The sequence below is a fragment of the Dysidea avara genome, chromosome 7 (assembly GCF_963678975.1).
Source record: "Dysidea avara chromosome 7, odDysAvar1.4, whole genome shotgun sequence".
NCBI lineage: Eukaryota > Metazoa > Porifera > Demospongiae > Dictyoceratida > Dysideidae > Dysidea > Dysidea avara.
This window is the reverse complement of record NC_089278.1, coordinates 17845659-17860940: the sequence shown is the minus strand read 5'-3', so window position 1 is coordinate 17860940 and position 15282 is coordinate 17845659. Positions and strand designations below refer to the sequence as shown.

The window sequence follows — 15282 nt, the reverse complement described above, 5'->3', positions numbered from 1 at the left end:
ATCTGCGAGCAGACATCTTGGGGATCTATCTGCTAGCCTGCACCTCTTCCTAGCTGCTCAGGTCTTCAGCATATCAGCTTGGATGGACTTTAGTCCAGGTCCAAGATATTCATAACACTTGTTCTATGGCATCTGGGCAAGCCCAAGTATCACTGTGTGATATCATATATTCCCTTGGATGGACTTTAGTCCTTGCCCATATAGGTCCAAGATATTCATAACACTTGTTCTATGGCATCTGGGCAAGCCCAAGTATCACTGTGTGATATCATATAATCCCAGTGTAACTTGTTGAAAAGATATAGTGGTAACCTATCTTCCCATGATTTACAGATTCCTCCTAACACAACTTGCTAGCTAAGCTTGCCTCCATTGTCACTTCCACTCATGGAGTTCCTGGCATTCCTAAAGGGTAGAGAATCATAAACCTGTATTCTTGAAGTGGAGTCAGCTTGATCCAATCTGCAACATTGGAGACTACATGGAAACTGTAGTTTTCCACCATGGTCATTGAAAAGCAGCATACATGTGCACAAGTGGACAGACAATGCATGGTGACTTTTGTCTGCAGTCTTCACTACACCCTGTAAATTCAGCAGATAACCAGTTCAAGAGCCCTGTCAATATGTCATTCAATTGATCTGGGTGAATGACAGCTAAACAGAAATAGAAATTAAATCACTGAAGCCATAACGGATCACCACCAATCAACACCTACGACATAGTGGAGAAAGAAATGGAACACAAAGGAGGACAAAGGTGAGTCCATAATGCATGCATTGTAGCTGCTGTAATTGGCAAAAGGCATGTCTCCTGCCGAAGCGACATCAAACAGTGAAGAAATCAAGTATCCGTGGTCAAGTTATGCTTGGTTGGAGATATCAGTCAGTTGGTCGGTCAGTCAATCAGTCAGTTAGCAGAAAATTAAGCTGAATATAAAATAAAATTTCATAGAAACTTCCATGTCAGCTAAAATGATGACCACAACATCTCACAGATATGTTCAACACATAGCCATTTATGTAACATTCAGATAAGGCAACTATATTATGATCTCAAAGTATTTTGCATTTAAGTACTGCCACATTTGAGCTAACTTAGCAGTCATCAGAATCCTTACTATTGCCCACTATTACAAAACACTGTTATGGCTATTATCAAGAGTACATAATATATATATTTAGGAGAGTATCCAACGCTGTATTGCCCCTTCAAAACTCACTGCGTAATAATGTTACGCAATAGTCATCATCACCAAAGGTGCTAACTTGCTTCAAGAGCTACAAGGGCCTTGAAGTGCTTGCAGGTCTTCCCTTTGGTATATCAACGCCTATCAACAAGTCTTTCATGGCGAAGCCATGTGTTGGAGTTTACTGAAATTATACTAAAATATTCAGATTTGTTACACAATGTTGCACAATTATTACGCAGTGTGTATTGAAGGGGTAATACAGGCGTTGGATACTCTCCTAAATATATATATTATGAACTCTTGCTATTATTAAGATTTATGGGAAACATTGATAAGAATACCACTAAACTAGGACTACATCAAATATTAAATTTAGTGTCCACTCTACAAGATCCAAAGTATGTTATTAGCAAAGGAATCCATAATCAAACAACACATCAATAAGATGCTCTAAGGAATAAATAGCAAGAATCAGATGAAATACTGAGTACAAGTTGGTTATAAGCTTGCTCAACTTAATAGCCACAAGGTTAGGAATTCTGAATTGAAAATCTTGGTAGATTTACTATCATTCCAACTGCCTCAGTGAACCTCTTCTTGTATCATGGCCACATTGCATGGTCAGAAGTAGAAGGAACTGATTTCAGTTGAACAGTGTTGGCCACTACCTGCTGCTTAGCTATATAACAAGGGTCAAAAAAGTTTTTCCTCTCTATCAATGCTTTTGATGCAATGGAACTTCTCTAAATGCTAAAGTGAAGAAGCACAGATAAATGGGAGAATAGCAACCATATGACCTTTTAAAGGTAGCCAAATATCTTGCCATCTAATGAGCAATGTGCAAGCTTAAACTTTTCCCTGGTCTGACATACCACTAGCAGGTACTTAGTCACCACAAAGATGTAAGATTTATGTTTTCCTTATGCAATTGTTGGCATGAAAATGTATGCAAACAACACAACGGTATACAGCAGAGATATGATGGGGAAAATTTATAGCTACAAAATTTAATTGTATGGTCAACAGAATCTCCAGGAACTAGCATGGTCCACATACACTGTAGGTATTAACAGAAAGGTGTGACATATATAACGTGTATTAACAAAAACAATGAACAAGGTATTATTACTTGAGCTTGCAACGTAACAAACCAAATTAATTCATAAATGGCTCAGACCACGGAGTGGTTGACAGCTATTTGGAATTATATGAAGAAGGTGAAGTTGAGCATATCAACGGTGTTTGGCCAGTTCTCTCAGTTGAACAGCTTTTCGCAGTAAAAAATATCCTCCGGATAAAATAAAAACCCACAATCGAACCACCCACTTCGGCCTTTTGAATAGCTGCAACCATTCTCTACGGGATGGGTGGGTGGGACCGTTGATATGCTCAACTTCACCTTCTTCATATAATTCCAAATAGCTGGCAACCACTCCGTGGTTTGAGCCATTTATGAATTATAATTCAGAAGGCTCAGTCTTACATATCAACGGTGTTGTTTGTAGCTGGTTGACTATGTTGGCTGAGCACCGCTCTGCCGAATGATGGGTTGTCTGTCGGTCTATAGTAAAATCGTTGAAAAGTTGACTCAGAACTCCAACCTGCAGCTTTGAGGATATCTGAGGTGGAAATCCCTGCTGATGCCGCTGCAGACGAGGAGGCTCCTCTGACAGAGTGAGCACCAAATGTTGAAGTATCAATGCCTGAAGCTTCCAGTAAGGACTTGAGCCATCTAGCCACAGTACTTGAAGATACCACCTTATGTGGCTTGATGATTGCTACCAACAGCTTGGTTTCCCTTTCCCGAAGGGGTTGTGTTCTACTCTCATATTCCTTCAAGGTTGACACTGGACACAATCTACTCCCTCCTGGAAGAGAGGGAAAAAAGAAATTTGTAATCTGTGATGTGGACCTTGACTGCTTGGCCAAGGTGCTTGGATAAAAACAGACTCCGTCTGGCTTGTACACCTGTTTGGATATATCCAGTTAGAGCTCGGCGGTATTGAAATTTGAATACACGGTATTAGTAACAGGAAAATATCGCGGTATATTGGTATATAGTTAGCTTGCTATTGTAACTATTGCATCATTTCTTAGGCTAGTATCAAGCCAAAAACCCCAAAAAAATATAGTTCAGTACAAGTAGGCATGTATCGTAATGTGACAACCTCAAGTTTTTGTTCAAGGCGTGTCTGCTAAACCATCAACAAATTGGATAATTAAACACAAAAGGCTGGGTTAAAACAATCCTATAGCGGTATTCATCAATATACCGGTATTTCGATATATCGGTTATCAAAGGCTGTCACGGTATGATAATCGGTTATGATAATTTATCACGATAAATGGTATTACCGATACATCGCAGAGCACTATATCCAGTTTGATTGGCAACATTATATAGTCAAATATTATTCATTGTAAAAACAACAGAGTTGGAGTAGATGGAAGCCACACATACTTATATAACCATACTGTGGATTATGAAGATAGCATATGGTATAGTCAAATGTATCATTAGCCATGATACATATGATGATTAGAACAATGGTACTCATATAACAGATGCTAAAAGCATCATGGGGAAAGTCTGATTGAGATGTTTTACATGATAGACAGTTAGTTGAGTACATGTGAACTTGTATACTGAACTATTGCACAAGTTTCTAGATATTAAATGACTCTAAACACGTTGTTGTGTTTGTTCACTTCCTGTGAGGAATGGCATATACCTACCTTATACGGAGTGTCAGTAAACCACACCGATTATTGTTCATGTAACCAAGCCAAGCCTTATATGGAGCGTTAGCAAACTAACCACAGTTATATGGATTGCCAGTAACCATACCAACTATTCTTTGTGTAATGGACAACTGTACCAGAAACCTTTGTAAGCCATCCATGTTTTACTGTAATGAAACAAGCATATTATCTTCTCACTAGTGTGAGGCTCGCTCAGGCTTGCCCCAATCAAAAGCATGAAGGGACTCACTGGTGTGAGTTGCTTGCATTTAGGACCTTGAGATGACCAAAATTATTCTGGTACGCTCTTTTGTCCAGGTAAAGCAGGTCTTATCCATATCAGAAAATACAATGTATGGGAGGAATGATCCAGACTTTCCAATTATTAATTGTAGCACATGTATTAAAGGCTTAGGATGCTCCGCGCAACAACATACTTTAGGCTTGACTTTCTAAAAAAAGTTTTCCTAACTTTTCTGTACACTTGCTCATTATCTTTATTGCAACCTAATTCATCATTACTGAACTTCTATACCACATCAAAGGGAAGAAGAATGCCATAACTATGAGACTATATAATTGTACAACAAAACACATGCCTCTATACTAAACAAAAAGGTCATTTTTGCTTAGCTAAGCATGTACAGTCCAGATCAAAGGGATATACTGCAGGGTAACAATGTTCAGTGACTGTTCCATTGTGATTTTCTCTTTGAAGAACTAAGATCAAAGATGACAGGATTATGCCACCACTAATGCCACTAGTTTATCATAATTATTTGTACAGAAAGATCAAGTGTGCTCATTATTCAAAGCAGAAATATTAAGATTTTACTATGGTGAATGATTCCATAGGCAAGAGGTGGTCACAATGGGAGGTTTCTTTGTAGGGTGTGTACACATCATGCTAATCTAATGTATAAAATCTTCACTGTTTTGTAACTGCGTTAATGTTTACAGCTCAATATAATGTACGTACATTGAGTTACAATATCATTGTAGACGCAGTGTAGTTTTTGAGAATTAAACCACCAACAGTGGCCGAAGGCTGGCTATGGGTGCATGCCTTGTTTCCGAAATTGGTTTGGCAAAATCTGTGTCTGCATGCCTGTCCAACACCCACGTAAGTAAACAGGCTTTGAGCTACAGAAAATAAAACCTTCATTCAATGAATAAAGACTGTTTATGTACTGTATTAATAATTATATAAATCCCTTTCAATACTGCATATTTTTCTACTACCGTACATTAAAACTCATTATTTAAGGAAACACACATTCTTTATTCTTTCACCTTGAAAAACTCACTTATTGCTTACTTTGCCCATAGAACATGCCTGAGAAGAATAATCATTCATCATATCTTAGCATGGACATCTTGGTTTCATTCCTCTCTTTTTTCTGTTACAAACATATAAAGCGTTTCATTCACACAATTGCGTTAGGAATATCTTTGACCACCATGTTTGATTGTACAACCATATCATGTGATATAATAGATCACCAGATGCAGAATTTATTGCTGAGGCTATTGAAATGTACCATTTTTCAATCAGACCTACAGAAAACAACTTATTAAGCATACCGCCAAGGAATATTTCATATAACCAGGAATGCATGGAGGTGCCACATCTACAAGAACTGTCATGAATTCTTCATCCTTGAGGGTGCCATGTACAAGAGATTTGATTATCAACTGAAGATTTCCTGACACAATGACATGACTTGACAAGAATAAAAGAAATTTTATATACCATTTACATCCAAGAAGTCTCGCGTGAGCAAAATAGTACACATCTACATAACATAATGATGTGAATGAATAAAGAGCGACACCAATCTAGTTGAATGGATACATTCACTGAGCACAGGTATAAGATTTAGAGTGTATAACTACTGACAAGAATCTGAGTACATTTCTATATATGTATATAGCTACGCAGCTATATCATGAGCTATTACTGACTGCAAAGTTATGACAGCCTTATCTTAGAGTAGTTGTACAGACTCTTGTCAGCATGATTAATGTACACAGTATAACCTGTATAACAGAAAATACTATGGTCAAAAAATCAATTTATTTGTCCAATATCATTGATTAACACATTTTCATTTGCTCTCCAATACACAATACAGTGCTAAAAGAATACCACTAGGTCACAATATCTAATAAGGTACCATGTGAAAAGGTGCTTGAGTAGGAAAAAAAAGTTGTCCTGAGTAGGAATCAAACCCAGGACCTTTAGGTTGCACTACCATCGGGCCTACAAATTTGCAGGAAGGTTGCAGTGAAAATGCTCCTTATGCTTGTGTTTACATGTTGTAGAAGATAAATGACAGTGGTTAGATGCCTTATTTGAACATAATTTTATTCTCAAACGATGGGTACATTGTTTGGGATAATAAAAGTGGTCCAATATGTGGGAACTAGGTCTCAAATAGTTGTTAGTTTGATGCTGGACATTGGCAGCAGCTATTGCATAATGACAACCACTATGCATTTAAAGTAGCTAAAGAAATGTTTAGTCAACATGATGTTCCAAAAAGTTGATGCTACTACCAAGTTGATGAGCTGTGTTATACTTCACCCCTAAGTCCTGGTAATAGATCTGTATAGGGTAAATCATACGTCTTCCCTTTTATACTAACAGCAGAATCAGTTGATTATAATACTGTAGTGATGATCAGCTTTTCATCATCACCCTCTCACAAGTGCTTCTGGTGATAGCTATGTTGTTGTTTATGAAGCCACAAGATGGCAAGATCCAAACACCATGAAGTAGATTTTTATTGACAGTCATTAGATGCTGGTTATAAAATATTGGCACAGTGCATTTATCATGTAATGCACACATAACATTTTGACTTTACAATCACTTGGAAACTAGTACTGCATGTAGCTGTAGGGTTAATCTAAAGCTGATAGTATACCTTATATGGTCCTGAATGTACAGCAGGTACCTATGCCAGTATACAATAAACTAGGAATACTGCTATTAATGACAAACTTACATTCTAGCAAAGCAAACTTCCATTCATTGTGATATACTGAAATGTTTGCATTAACAAATTTTTGTAATTTATGGGTAAACTTCATATTAGTAAACTGTGTAGTTTATATCATCACTGTTCAATGCAGGGCATTCTGCTTCAAGAAGAATTCTATTTACAAGAGACTTATTATGTGGGGTAACCAAAGAAGAGGGATGGGGTGACTGATTTAAGATTAAATGATTGTACTGGGCAGTAGGAACAACTGGTGAGGTCCAAACCTGTTTATCTAGTCCCAACGGACACTGTTGAACACCCGTGCAACAAGCCACACAACTACTGGTTTGTGGTACCTTCCACACACACTACCTTCCACACACACTACCCATATCCACCATCATTAATAACTGACAATGATGTTGTAGCTATAATGATTCAGAATCCACCACATGTTCCCTAATTAAATAGACAACAGTTAGAAGAAACCTGCCTGTAATGGGGAAGACACCCACTTAGATAAATTCACAATTAAAGAAGACTTTCAGTCAATCCTTTTACAATTAATTGTTCTTGTACTCCTTTGCTGCCATCTCTAAATGTTTACATGTACTGTAGATCAGATCAAAGGAGTGTATGGCTATACAGCAGTGACCATTCCAACAAGACAAAATCGTTTTAGGATACAAGTACCTTATGTCATCGTGTACCTTTCCCTTTAAGATTCACATATCACCACTGCCACTTGTGGATCCCAATAAAAGAAAATGCAAATATTTTGTACACAAAGACCAAAGTACCAAAGTGTGCTCAAAGTTGAAACAATGATGAAACACAACAGAGAGGGTTTCCTGTATCTTGTACAGTAGAAATGCATGTGTACAATGTCAACATTTATGTAAAGGACTTCATCTATTAAGTTCAACATACACTTGTACTGTATGGCAGATTTCTTTTCAATGGAAAAAAATGCGGATTGTTACGAATGTCGTAGGAAATGAAGATATTTGAATAGGAACATTTTAAAGGAGATTGCAGGGATGCTCTGATTATGTTGTCAGCAAGACAGCTTTGCTAGCTACGCTGTGGCCAAGGCTGTGGCGATGGTAAAAGATGATATGGTGTATTGGCCTCAGAACAATCTTTGAGCCCCAGTTTTACTATTACAGTATCTCTCGCACAGTATCCACTATTGCCATTACCTAACAACATAATGATTCTAGAAGATGGTACTGCTCCAACCAATAAACTGTAGGGATTTGGAGTAAATACTTTGAGAAATAGATTTTTGCATTTTTGCAAATACACTGTAAATGTCAATCCACAAAACTCACAATAATCTCCCCTCTCCAAAAAGAACCACCATACAGTATTTGACATCATTTACGCAAATAATGTTTCACAAATACTAACAGAGATGCTAACTACCATGATTAGACATGCTAGGCTCTAAAAACAACAGATTTTATGTTATGTAAAGTTGGAGCTTGCCACAAATGAGCAGAAAACACCATGGTGAGATATATTGTTTAATATCATCTTTGATCAATACATTTTCACTGGCTCTTCCTTGTCAATAATAAAGTACAAACAGAACACCACTGAAGTCACAAGTGTGTCCTGACTTCACACAAAAGACACACTAGATAAACACTCTAGACTTCTTGGTGAGCCATCAGCATTTCCAGTGGGTAGATACTAATAGAATCTGTCCAAGTGCTCATCCACAGACACATTTCCAATGACCATAAGGGTCACCTGAAGCCATGTGCAACTTGCATGTAAAGTCCCTTTCATAGTCCTGTATTTGTCCACAATCTGTTATTCTATCACAGCACTACCAATAATAATAATGTTTCACTGGCTTACATCATTTGTTATTCTAGCATGGCACTCCCAATATTAGCATTATCTCATTGGCTTACATCATTTGTTAAACAGCAACAGTTGAACAATGTTGGCATAACGAACAGATGCTATTTAGGAAGCTAGCAATCACACCTAGTGGTAAAATTATTAACAATAGTGGATTGTAAACACAACATGGGGTACTGGTAGACTAACATCCTTCACCATTTCATAAGCTGCCACTTACATAAGTTATCTGGAAGGTTTTTAATCCAATTAGACAAATCATTGAAAGGCAGCATTCAAATCTTATCAAACACAAAACACTCCCTATAAGCTACGTGAGGAATTCAACCACAAACATACATTTTGTTATTCTCTGTCCACTAGGGATCAAGAAGGTTGAATGGAGAAACTTCAGCACTGCACATGTCTACCATCAAGGTCAAGACCATCACCTTAATCAAAGTACAGTGATTTTTAAACTTGAACAGTACATAGTGTAGTTCACGTTTTTCTATTCTAATTTTCATGGTTATATACACACTAAACTTGAAACAGTTTTGTAAATCTTCAGCCGCCTAACAAAATTAGAGCAGAGCTTTCAAGAGAACTAAATTCCTATTGATCTGGGGACACATTTATATAATATGCAGCAAAACAAAAGCAACATTATGTTGCATCAATTAAATACCTATAGCAAAACAAAAGCAACATTATGTTGCATCAATTAAATACCTATAGCAAAACAAAAGCAACATTATGTTGCATCAATTAAATACCTATAGGTATTTAATTGATGCAACATTATGTTGCTTTTGTTTTGCTGCATATTATATAAATGCACATGCATACAATTTACCATATACAGAATCTCTGTATTTACAATTGTTCTTCTAGTGTAAATATTTATGCGATTTCGTTATAGAATTGCATATACGTAACTACATAACTAGCTACATAATTATTTACATTGCATGGTGAACCATATGCATGTGTAACTATTTTGTGTTCATTGCATATGTACAATTTACAATGCTATTAGTGAGGTTGTATTCTTTCTTCCCTTGCAAGTTACTATGTTATATGAAAACAGTTAAAGCTTTGTTGCAAAACAGTAGTTATTTAAACATTATGCATTCTCAGTGCATATTTTTATAACACACAATACTGTAGACGTAGAAATATTGGCAAGTCAAAAATTTGGTGATTTGGGGATTGGCATCATCTTAATTTGGCAAATCCTTTAAGCAAAACACATGCGTTTTACAGGGTTTTAAGTATTTGAGTAAGCATTAGAGGTGTGCGATTATCTAGATATATTTGATTATTGAGATATCATAAGACTTATCGAGATTTTAGTAAGCATAACCCTGGTTTATAGATGATGGACTCAAACTGGGGAGAAATACTCATGTTTGGAACAGAGTGGGATAGAAATACTAGCAACTTTTAGTCACATGGTCAGGAAAGGAAAGCATGCCTACCAAGATACCCCACTCTGCATAGTCTTCAAATAAATTTTGACACTTCATACTGTTTCACATACTTCAGAACAATTGCTGCTTTGCTACATTAATACTAGTAGCATTGTTTCTTTTAAACTATATTTTCATGCTGCTCTACGCGTGAAGACTTAATGAGAATTCATTTTATTAATTTGGTAGTATGATTTAAATTTCCCAAATCTCTCACTGCCAAATTTTCCACGTTATTATGATTTATGTATCTTTGAGGATTAATTTAATGCAACTTTTACACATTTATGTACAATTGTATATTTCTTGTTAAGCAATGTTAAAAATACAGTATAAATCCTGAAATCCTGAATATTTGTATTAGCAGACTATCATGCATCATGTAATTTACTATGCAACACCATCATCACCAAATGAAGGGTATCCAATTTTATACAGGGTAAACACACCCTCCTTTTCTATAGGAGTTGAGGAAACTTCTAAAGAAAGTAGCCACAATTATTAATCATGCATTTGGTCTCTACATACCGGGTCACTGCTGCTGACCCGGACAATCAGTCGACAAAGATAGCAAACCAGATCAGACCAGGATGTAATTTAAACCAAGGTGTGTACCAAGAGCTACATTGTGGACACTCCATCTCACTCAGTAGTTTTATCAATATAGCAAAATGCAAATGGGTGTGGCTCTGTTCATGCCTACAAAAATCAAACACACCTTACTGATAAATTAGCATGGCTCCATGCTTATACAGTAACACACATTCCTGATAAGTGGGTGTGGCTCACAAAAGAAACTGGCTTGCTGCAAGATTAGACTATAACTTGAACAATAACTGTGTTTTGTATGATCACATTGATTTGTACACCAAATAAGTAGGTGTGGCTCCACTTACATATGCAAACAACAATGGACATGGATTTATACAGTCCTACAGACAGCAATACACCTACTAATAAATGGGTGAGGCTCCACATATGCCTACAGACAGCATCCCAAAAAGTGGACGTGGTGTTGCAGTATACTTATACAATGGAATTAACTGTGAAGAACCGAATAATACAGTGAACAAACATATGTATATAAGTAAAAATATAAAAGACTTCAAAAAAATAATAATCTCATTCTATGTAAGAGACCTTGCTTGCAGCATAATACAATGTTCTCAAGATAGATCAGTAAAACAATTAATCAGAGTAGGTACAAGTTTCCTGTTCTGCAACACAGTTCACAACAAAATCATCTTTTGATGTCACTTGTCTTCCTGTCACTTGTCTTCCTGTCACTTGTCTTCCTGTCACTTGTACCATCTTATCAACAACCACACAATCTCCTTGTCCACACTTGTAACTCTCTAAACAGCTCACAAGATGATCCTCATAATAACAACTATTCACTTCTTCCCTACAATACCTACACACAATAGTGTGGATGTAGTCATGACTGTACCAGTTGTAACTGCTAGCTGCTATCACCAATTCATCCCGTCCAACTTGTTCAGCCTGTCCAATTGGACACTTCTCGATACAACATATACCACTAACAGCTTGACCCATAGACGCAATAGCCTCAATATAAGATAACCGCTCTTTACTCTTACTATCAGAGAGGCTAAACACATCTTGGATGTTATTATGCAACTGAGATACACTCTTATCCATGCAGTAGTGAGTGATAGGAAACTGTTGACAACAAGCCACAACTACTGGCTTGTAGTATCTTGCACACACACTACACATATCTATCATCAAATGATTATAATAACTAACACCTGACTGCATCACTGAATGACTGAAATGTTTTAAACTGAAAGAAACGTTTATACTCAGCAGGAGGACATATATACCATGCACTTTTTGTGATACTGTTAACTGAATTACAGGTAGTGTAATTGATAGCTATCCTGAGCATTAATTGTTTCCATGAGATGCACTGATACTACTTTTTACCAGCTGATCTGATGCGGATACATTTTAAGAGAAAATTGGCTTATACCTGGCCAACACCAATACTTGGGAGGTATTATTTACAAGAAACAGCCATACTGCTGTTTAATAAGCAACTTGCTAATGTCGTATACCACCGCTTGTTGGTTTTGTGGCCATCGTGTTTGAATCACAATCACATATGGCTTCATGAATCTTGTTTCATGGATTACTAACAGTCGTAATCACAGGCTTCATTTTCCTGTAAGAAAAATGTGTTTTTCTAATTCTGTAAGAAAAATGTCTGTGTTTTTCTGATTCTGCAAGACAAATGTCTTAGCTTTGCAGCAAAGTATGTAAGCAGAATCCTTTGAGTTACAATCAGTAGTTGAAGGCGTAATAATATACAAACACAAAATCTTGATTGTATAAGAATACACAAATAACAAGCATATTCTCTGGTATTTTCCTGATGTAGTGCAATTTGATATACATTTAGGCCATATTAGTGTCAACATGATTAATATGGCATAATTAAGGCATAGCTGTCGAGTACATGCTAGTATGCTGAGCTGGCTATGCCTCCAAGAACCATTTAGTAGAAGCTGGTGTGGATATCCAAGCCAGCCTTGGTTTGCAGATAGGATGGTTGTAGTGTGTTATTATTAATTTAAACAGTGCAAGTTTCTTCTTGGCATGCTTTTGTACACTGGGTAGCTGAGACTGGAGGAGGTGTTCAACATATTGCAGGTGTTTTGTTTTTCTTTCTTTTATCTTTGTTATCTTTCCCTTGTTTGCTTCCTTTATTTTACTATCATTGAAGATGCTAGAACCAAATTTGGCATACATGATTGCATAGATATAATCATTGCCCGAGTTATGAGCTACATCAAGTGGAGTCAGCTCATTGGGCACTAACACTAAGAAAGTGAAGGTGCGAGTCATCGTCCTCATTTACAATGACACATCATGGAAGTTGGCTATATTTGAAGAAGTCAACAAGGGAGTAGACAGACTCACTCCTCCACAGAGGATATCAAGTATTGATTGACAGATATTTATATATACTACTAGTATTGGTACCTGCCCTACTTGCAGGACCATTTTCACACTAACTAAGAGTCATAAGCATTAAACATCAGCACCATTCATCACCCACAGCATGCATCACATACATGAACCTGTAACTAAAATATTGAAATGATGTGAACATGCAGGTGCTCCAGAAGTACTACTTGTCAAGCAAGCTAAGCAAAAACAACTGTAGTAATATGCACACAGGTGCAAACAAATGGTTCTGTCCTATAGTAATAGCAAGAGTAAATAATGTATTAGGCTATACATAACTAACTGGCATCAAAAAGAAATGACCATAGCAGTGGTATCTGCCATACAGTGCACTACAAAGAAATGTAATGTAACATTAAAATAACTGCTCTACAGCACCGGTACCTGCCCTAAAGTGCAGGAGTTTTTCGATTAGCATGTTACGCATTCAAGTAAGATGAAAAATACCTGTGCATTCCTTACATGCAAAATTTTATGTCCTTTAGTAACACTATTTCTGTAACTTGTAATGTTAATGTAGTAAAACAATACCACACCCCTGCTCCCTTTGCTACCTTACAGACGACCTATGCTACTTACAAAAGCATTTACTTATCACTTTATTATAGGAAAAAAAACAATATAGGTGTTTTGACTGAAACACTAAATTATAGTGTTGCATGAAAAGTTACACATGTAATGAGATAAAAAAAGCATGAAAAAAAAGCAGTATCGTTCATTTATTGCTGTAGAATATATGCGTATGCATGCTTCCAATAATTTTATACAGACAATAGTGTGAACATGTACTGTAACTTCTCAAGCAATCTACCACTATACTTCATAATAGCAAACTACAAATACTCTACTAATATCAATGGTGTTGTCCACTTTACATGTGTGTAGTGGATATGGTCCTCCAATCTATACACCACAAGTGCAAAGGTTCAAATATGACTATAAGTTGAACCAGCTGAGGGATGACACATACATGACCAGAACTGAATGACTTAATAACGTTATGTGGAATTAGGAGGGCTGCCGTGGAATACACACCTTTAATTATTACACGGTACTTTCCATACACAAAATAGTGTTTAATGTATTACAAACAACTTAGACAGAATTTTATCTATGGTACTAACCAAATACTGTTCAACTGAGTACTACACCAATATATTAACTACACAAATGTACTCCACTTGATGTACAGAGCCAAAGTTGGTAAAATGGGAACAGAATGTTAAGTGAAGCACATGCAGTGTGCACCAGTCTGTCTGGTCATTACTGGCACAAGTGAATGACAGTCTACTATATGGTTATTAGCATCCTTAAACCTACAGGTAGAGATTCGTGGCTACAACTGTCCTAAATTTCCCTTTGGGCAGTTTGAATGGCTTTAACACCAATATACTACAAGTGCCAATAACATCCCTTGCATTTCATTGTCAACTGGTTACCAACAACTACACTATGAAAACATTAAGTTGCAGTAACCTTTTTGTGAGTAAACTTTTGTTACCCAAGGAGAATTAGGAGAGACGTTGTGTTCACTCACAAAATACAAACACATGTCCACTAGCAATACTGTAGTTACATATGTACACATACATAAATGTTCCAGTCCACTAGTAGAGATGTTCAGTTACAACACTTACCTTTTATCGGTACCATAGCGCACAAGTGTTAATACAAACATGCTCTCATTAATGAGAAAAGTGTACGTTAACTCTCAACAATAGCATGGAAATAGTTGTACACATCCTGTTATCAAACACAGTACTCTTTGAATTATAAAATCCAATATTCCAACATGCTGGTAGCAAGTTTAAACTGCTTCCGAGTTGGTCGCCATTATAGAGTATATATGTTATCTAATGTTAACAATGTGTGTATGTGGTACAACCATCCCAATGAGTTAGGCATGACATAAAGCACACTTATATTATATATACACACCGTCACCTACCTGATAGATACTCAATAATATCACAAAATCAACTGGTAATGTGTTATATTGAAATTTACAGGGCAGCCAAAAGATACCTTAGTTCATTGTGGA

The 15282-nt window shown here is 36.6% G+C and overlaps 1 protein-coding gene across 1 annotated transcript in view; it reads right to left on the bottom strand.

Annotated features, from left to right (window-relative positions):
- LOC136262043 (WD repeat and FYVE domain-containing protein 3-like) overlaps positions 1–15282 on the bottom strand; it is a 128003-nt gene that overhangs the window by 94510 nt on the left and 18211 nt on the right. The gene's annotated exons all lie outside the window — the stretch shown is intronic.